Source organism: Arvicola amphibius, chromosome 9, assembly GCF_903992535.2.
Source record: "Arvicola amphibius chromosome 9, mArvAmp1.2, whole genome shotgun sequence".
In the NCBI taxonomy this organism is placed as follows: Eukaryota; Metazoa; Chordata; class Mammalia; order Rodentia; family Cricetidae; genus Arvicola; species Arvicola amphibius.
Window position 1 is genome coordinate 92,069,229 of NC_052055.2, and position 8,513 is coordinate 92,077,741.

The window sequence follows — 8,513 nt, forward strand, 5'->3', positions numbered from 1 at the left end:
TCTAACAAAATAGACTTCAAACTAAAATCAATCAAAAGAGATAAAGAAAGACATTTCATATTAGTCACAGGAAAAATCCATCAAGAGGAAAGCTCAATACTGAATATCTATGCCTCGAATACAAGGGCACCTACATTTATAAAAGAAACACTTCTAAAACTTAAATCACATATTAAACCCCACACACTAATTGTGGGAGACTTCAAAAACCCTATATTCACCACTAGACAGGTCTGCCAGACACAAACTTAACAGAGAAATAAGAAAACTAACAGATATTATGACTCAAATGAACTTAACAGACATTTATAGAACATTCCACCCAAACACAAAAGAATATTAACTTCTTCTCAGGACCTCATGGAACTTCCTTAAAAATTGATCACATACTTGATAACAAAGCAAACCTCAAGATACAAAAAAATTGGAATAACCCCATGTATTTTATCAGATCACCATGGCTTAAAGTTAGAATTCAACACCAACACTAATTACAGAAAGCCCACAAATACATGGAAATTGAACAATGCTCAACTGAGTCATCAATGGATCCATGAAGAAATAAGAAATTAAAAACTCCCTAAAATTCAATGAAAATGACCAAACAACATACCCAAACCTATGGGACACAATAAAAGCAGTACTAAGAGAAAAGTTCATAGCACTAAATAACTACATAAAGAAGCTGGAAAAATCCCACACTTAGTGAGTTAACAGTACACCTAAAAGAGCTAGAACAAAAAGAAGCAAACTCACCCAGAAGGAATAGACAGTGGGAAATAATCAAATTGAGGGCTAAAATCAGTAAGATAGAAAAAAGAAAACAATACAAAGAATCAACAAAACAAAGACTTGGTTCTTTGAGAAAATCAACAAGATTGACAAACTTTTATTCAAACTAAAAGACACAGAGAGAATATCCAAATTAACAAAAGGAATGAAAAGGGAGAACATAACAACAGACACTGAGGAAATTCAGGGAATCATCAGGTCATACTTCAAAAACATGTACTCCACAAAATTGGAAAATTTAAAGGAAATGGACAACTTTCTGGATAAAGTACCACATACCAAAATTAATGCAATACCAGATAAAAATTTAATAGATCTACAACCCATAAGAAAATAGAAACAGTCATCAAAAGCCTCCCAATCAATAAAAGCCCAGGACCAGGTGGTGTCAGTGCAGGATTCTACCACAATTTCAAAGAAGCGATAATACGGATACTCCTCAAATTGTTTCACACAATAGAAACAGAAGGAACACTGCCAAACTCTTTTTAAGAGACTGCAGTTACCCTGATACTAAAACCACACAAAGACTCAACAAAACAAGAGAATTACAGACCAATCTCCCTCATGAACACTGATGTAAAAATACTCAATAAAATACTGGCAAACCTAATCTAAGAATACATCAGAAACATCATCCACCATGATCAAGAAGGCTTCAACCCAAAGATGCAGGGATGATTCAACATATGAAAATCCATCAATGTAATCTATCATATAAATAAGCTGAAAGAAAAAAAAAACCCAAGATCATCTCATTAAATGTTGAAGAAACCGTTGACAAAATCCAATACCCCTTCATGAAAAAGGTTTTGGAGAGGTCTATGAAACAAGGAACATTTCAAAACATAATAAAGGCAATAAACAGCAAGCCAACAGCCAGCATCAAACTAAATGGAGAGAAACTCAAAGCCACTCCACTAAAATTAGGAACAAGACAAGGTTGTTCACGTCTCTCCATATCTACTCAATATAGTTCTTGAGGTCCTTGCTAGAGCAATAAGACAACAAAAGGAGATCAAAGGGATACAAATTGGAAAGGAAAATGTCAAACTTTCACCATTTGCTGATCATATGATAGTAAATATTAAGTGACCCCAAAACTTCTACCAGGGAACCCATACAGCTAATAAATACCTTCAGTAATGTGGCATGATACAAGATTAACTAAAAAAAAAAAATCAGTAAACCTCCTATATACAAATGATAAATGGGTTGAGAAAAAAAATCAGAAACATCACTTTTCACAATAGCTACAGACAACATAAAATATCTTGGGGTAACTCTAACAAAACAAATGAAAGACCTGTATGACAAGAATTTTAAATCTTTGAAGAACAAAACTGAAGAATATTTCTGAAAATGGAAAATGAAAAAAAAGATCATGGGTAGACAAAATAGCATAGTAAAAATGGCAATCTTACCAAGAGCAATCTACAGATTCAATGCACTACCCATCAAAATCCCAGCACAATTCTTCACAGACCTCGAAAGAACAATACTAAATTTCATATGGAGAAACAGAAAACCTAGGATAGCCAAATCAACTCTGTACAATAAAGGAACATCTGGAGGCATCACCATCCCTATCTTCAAGCTCTATTATAGAGCTACAGTAATGAAAACAGCTTGGTATTGGCATAAAAACAGACAGGAGGACCAATGAAATCAAATCAAAGATCATTATATTAAAACACACACTTATGAACATCTGAATTTTGACAAAGAAGTTAAAAACATAAAATGGAAAAAAGAAAGCATTTTCAACAAATGATGCTGGTATAATTGGAAGTCAACATGTAGAAGAATGCAAACAGATCTATATCTATGACCCTGCACAAAACTGAAGTCCAAATGGATCAAAGACCTCAGCATAAATTTATCCATATTGAACCTCATAGAACAGAAAGTGGGAAGTACACTTGAACTCATTGACATGGGAAATCACCTCCTAAATATAACACCAGTAATACAGACACTGAGAGCAAATATTAATAGATGGGACCTCCTGAAACTGAGAAGCATCTGTGAAGCAAAGGACATGGTCAATAAGACAAACAGCAGCCTACAGAATGGGTAAAGATCTTCACTAACCCCACATCCGACAGAGGGCTGATGTCCAAAATATACAAAGAACTCAAGAAACTAAACATCAAACTACCAAATAATCCAATTAAAAAGTGGGGTACAGCTCTAAACAGAGAATTATCAACAGAAAAATCTCAAATGGCTGAAAGACACTTAAGGAAATGTTCAACATCCTCAGTCATCAGGGAAATGCAAATAAAAAACAATTGTGAGATACCATAGAATGGCTAAGATCAAAAGCACTGATGACAGCTTATACTGGTGAGGATGTGGAGTAAGGGCAATACTCCTCCATTGCTGGTGGGAGTGCAAACTTGTACAGCTGATGTGGAAATCAGTATAGTGATTTCTCAGAAAATTGGGTATCAATCTACCTCAAGACCCAGCAATACCACTTTTGGGCATATACCCAAAAGATACACAATCACACCACAAGTAACAGCCAGAACCTGCAAACAACCTAAATGCACCTCAACCAAAGAACAGATAAAGAAAATGTGGTTCAATTACACAATGGACTACTATTTGGCAGTAAAAATAATAACATCTGTAAATTTGCAGGCAAACAGACGAAACTAGAAAAACCATCCTGAGTGAGGTAACCCAGACCCAGAAGGACAAATATGTATGTTCTCACTCACAAGTGGATACCAGACATAAAGCAAAGGAAAACCAGCCTACGGTCCACAGTCCCAAAGAACAAGAACCTTTTTCCAAAAACAGAAGCAGATGCAGAGATACACAACTAAACAATGGGCCGAGCTCTAGACAAACAGTGCTGAGCGATAACATGAACAAAGGGATCAAGATGATGATGGGGAAACCCACAGAATCAGCTGGCCTGAGCTAGTGCAAGATCACTGATTCCAGACTGACAACTGGGGAACCTATATAGGACCAAGCTATATACAGGTGACAATAGTGTGACTTGGGCAGTATATGGGGTCACTGGCCGTGGGACCAGGATCTAACGCTAATGCAGGAACTGACTTTGTGGAGCCCATTCTCTATGGAGAAATACATTGCCAGCCTAGTCATGGGTGGGGGGAGAGCTTTGGTCCTGCCTCAAGGAGGTGCTGGGACAAACTTCCCAGGGATGGCCTTAACTTCTCTGGGGAGCGGATGTGGGTAGGGTGGGGGGAAGGGGAATGAGTGAGAGGAGGAGGGAGGGATAACTAGGATTGGTATGTAAAAAGTAAATTAATAAATAAAATTTTAAAAAATACTCACTGCTCTTGCAGAGGACCTGAATTCCATTTCTAACACCCACATTAGGGCTCATAACTGCCAAAAACTCCAGTTCAAGGAATTCTCTTTTCTGATCTCCACAGGCATCTGTGTGCACGTGGTGCACATACATACGATTAGGCACACACACACTTAATAAAATTTAAAATAAAATAATCTTTAAAAAACCAAAATAACAAGGCATGGTGACACAAGCCTTTAATCCCAGCACTAGAGGACAGAAGCAGGTGGCTCTCTCTGTAAATGAAGCTACTCTGGTCTATACAGAGTTTCAGGCCAGCCAGGAGATCTTGCCTCAAAAAAATAAAACAAATAAAAATGTCACTAGTCAGCTGGTTACAGGACTAAGTGAAGATATATCTTCAGGTATCACTTTGGTGGTTTCAGGTCCCCAAATGTCCAAGCCCAGGGACTGGACGAGCAGACTTAGAAACATGTGGCTCTAAACCATAAGACATAGGGGCCTATTTTTCCAGGTCAGAGATTTAAAGTTCCAGACATTTGGGTTAGAGGTTTATTAAAAAAAAAAAAAAAAGCTTTAACTGGGGCTGGAGAGATGGTTCAGAAGTTAAGAGCGCTGGCTGCTCTTCCAGAGGTCCCAAGTTCAATTCCCAGCAACTACATGGTGGCAAACCATCTATAATGAAATCTGGTGTCCTCTTCTGGTGTGCAGGCACACATGCAGGCAGAACACTGGATAATTAATAAATACATAAATCTTTTTTTTTTTTTTTTTAAAGCTTGCAGGGAGATGGTGGTGCACACCTTTAGTCCCAGCACTCGGAAGGCAGAGGCAGGTGGATCCCTGTGAGTTTGAGGCCAGCCTGGTCTACAAGAGCTAGTTCCAGGAAAGGCTCTAAAGCTACAGAAAAACTCTCAAAAAACAAACAAAAAAAAAAAAAAAACCAAAAAACCAAAACAAACAAACAAAAACAAACAATAAAAAAGAAAAGGAAAAAAAACAAAAAACACAAAAGGCTTTCCTCTCCAGCAACCCCACCACTTAAGTCACTGCAATCCTCAGCTTCCAGTGGTAGTGAGTGGCAGCAGCAGCACTGCAAACAGCAATATCCACGCGGGCTCCACGGTGCCGGGACCCTCAGCCTACAGAGGTCAGTGTCCTTGACAGAAGCTGGTCTTACAGCTGTCAGACTCCTGGCCTCTGAGGCTTAGTGGCTCCCTGGAACTCTTCTAGCAACCAGGGCTGACAGCTCTTCAGGGTCCTCACGGTCCCTCTCCCTTTGCTTCTCTCCCCAGGGTATCTGCCTGTCACTTCTGGAGCTCTTCCGCTGCCCTCTGGTGGCTGTGCTGTTATCTTCACAGCAGCTCTAGTGCCACACCCACCCTCTCCTCGCGTGGTCAGCTCAGCAAGCTCTTGTGATAATAATAACAAAAGCAGGGCCAGAGATAGCTCAAGTTCCATTCCTGGAATCCACGGAGGAAGAAGAGAAGCAACTCCCAAAGCAGTGCCTATGAGTGCAGGCCAGAGGCACGGTGCTCCTAGAAGCTGTAGTTATCTAAGTGGTTGTGAGCCATTGGCATGGGTGCTGGGAACCGAACTCAAGTACTATGGAAGAACTCTTAACTACTGAGCCACCTCTCTAGCCTGCCCCTGCCCCTCCGAGGTGGTGCACTCTTGAATCCTAGCCCTCGGGAGGTGGAAGCAAAACCTGGATTTTGTCATCCTTGATTACACAGGGAGTAAAAGGCCAGCCTGAGTTATTTTGAGACCTTGTCCCACAAAAACACATAACCATACCAGAACAAAGCCACCTCTGAAAGAACAACAGATTTAAAAAAAACTAGGTGATGTGCAAAGACCACCAAGAAAAACCTGGGCTTTAATGCTATAACACGCGGCAGTCAACAAAGGAGACTGTCTCCTGAACAGCCTGCTCATTCCAGTTAGCAGGGATGTCAGCACCAAGCCTGGATCCTCATGCAAATGAAGGACCACACTTGAACCAGTCACAAGTGCTCCTCCTCTGGCCTGGGTGAGAACAGGGCTACAGGGTCATTGAGAGTTTACAGAGTCAAGCAAAAGTTGTTTTGAAACAGTCGTGGCTGAGTTAGCATTCTGGAGCTGGGACTACTTCAGCAGCAACTAGCTATGGCTGCACTGGGCTTACTAAAAATGCATGTGGAGGGTTCAAAGGCGTGCTGGTGTGGAGCTCGGCTGGGGGCTTGACTCATGGTTCCTTTGTGCAAGGCGGCAGTGCACCAGCCAAGAAGCCAATGCTGTCAATTAGTCACATTTCCTACTTCCTAATGCTGTACCCTATTACACACGTTAAGAGGGGGTGTTGACAGGAGCCTAGGGATACGGTGCAACGGATAAGGCACTTGCTGCACAAGAATGAGAACCTGAGTTGAACCTCAGCACCCGTTTAAAAATCTGGATGTGATGATGTACATCCCAGCTTAGAAATAATATATTAATCACTGAACTGAAGCAACAAAATAAGTGATCAGAAGCAATAAAAAGCAGCAGGCTTTACAAAGGTAGTTTAGGAAAGTGAGGAGGAAGAACCAGCCCTAGGGAGCAGGGAGAAGCCGACTGCAGGAGGTACCATATTAGCCACACTATGCAAAATGTCCAGCTCTGCTTGTTTTTGTTTTTTGTTTCTTGAGACAGGGTCTCTCTATGTAGTCCTGGCTATTCTAGAACTTGCTATATAGATCAGAATGGCCTTGAACTCATAGAGATTCTCTTGCCTCTGCCTCCCACGCACTGGGATTAAATGCATGCACTATACCTGACTAAATGTCCAGTTTTCAACATAAAATTACAAAGTATGCAAAGGCAAAACAAACTCCAAGATTATGATCTATTCATAAGAAAGGGGGAAGGGCAATAGACAGAAAACTACTCCTGAGGAATCCCAGACATTGGACCTTTTAGAGCAAAGTGTAATCAATGGTCTTAAGAATGTCCAAAGAATTCAGAGACCACGACAAAAAGCCAAGTGAAGCAAAGAGAATGATACTCCACCAAAGTGTCAGCAAAAAGCTAGGGTGAGAAGAGGTACCAAACAGAAACCCTGGAGATGAAAAGTCTAAAAACTGAAATGGAAACTCGGTAACAAAAATACTTTCCAACAAAGGTAGAGACAGCAAGACCTCAGAAAAAGGCAGGTGGAAAATGAGTTGTTAGTGGGCTTGTCTCAGCAGGGTAGCACCTGTTACCAGAAGGAGACTCAGTTCTCTCCAGTGAAGTCTCACTGGGTCTATTGACCACACCTCAGGGTAAGCCTCATGCCCAGGGGTAGTTGGCCAATACAAAATGAACTCAGAGGAAATTTTGTAGACTTTATCTCATTTTCCTTTTTTGGAATTTTTTTGTCTTATTGGTTTTTTGCTTGTATATTTTGATTTCCATTTTTGTGGTTTTGCATGTGTGTTTTTGTGTGTTTCCTGAGTTGTTTTGTTTGTGGGTTTTTGTTTTTTTTTTTTTTAAAGAGCGAGATTAAGAACATAAAGTTGGATGGGTAGGAAAAATTAGAGGACAAAAACATGATCAAAATGTATAATATGAAAAAACTTTCAATTAAAAAGGAAAAAGAAATCCACATCTAAACTGAAAACAAAAAAAATGGGGTATCAGGGGCTGAAAAGATGACTCAGTGGTTATGAGCACTGACTGCTCTTCCAGAGGACTGAGATTCAATTCCCAGCATCCACAACCATCTGTAACTCCAGTTCCAGAGGGTCTAATACCCTCTTATGACCTCTGAAGGGATTGCATTTCTGTGGTGCAGAGACTCATGCAGGCCAGACACCCATAAGCATAAAAATAGTAATAAATAAAAATATTTTAAAATATGGCATAGCAACTAAAGGGAAGTAAAAAGGAATGTAAGACAGTGCGTGGTAACTTCTTTTCCTCTGGCTTGAGAAATGGGTGGATTGTGCAGCACTCGTAAACCTCTTCTGACGGACACACACACAGAGTCATCATTTACATAAAAATAACAACACAAAGGAGGGGTGTCTATAGCTATGTTGGTATACGGGCTTTTTGTGTGTTTGCTGTTGGGATGTTTTGAATTTAAGGCCTCTAGCCTAGCCTAGCGTCAAACTCTCTATGTAGCCAAGGAGGGCCAGATACTTCTGAGCCTCCTCTCTTCATCTCTTAAGGGTTAGGGTTATAGTCAAGTGTTACCATTTTTTATAAAGTAGTTTATACAATACTGGGGATTGAATCCAGGTTGGTGGTTTGAATAAGATGTTCCCCAAAGTCTCACATATTTGAATACTTGGTCCCCAGGTAGTGGCTCTCTGGAAGGATTATGAGGTATCGCCTTGCTAGGGAAATATGTCACTGGGGGAAGGCTTTCAGGTTTCAAGACTCTGACCATCTTGAGTTAGTTCTATTTCCTGCTCAT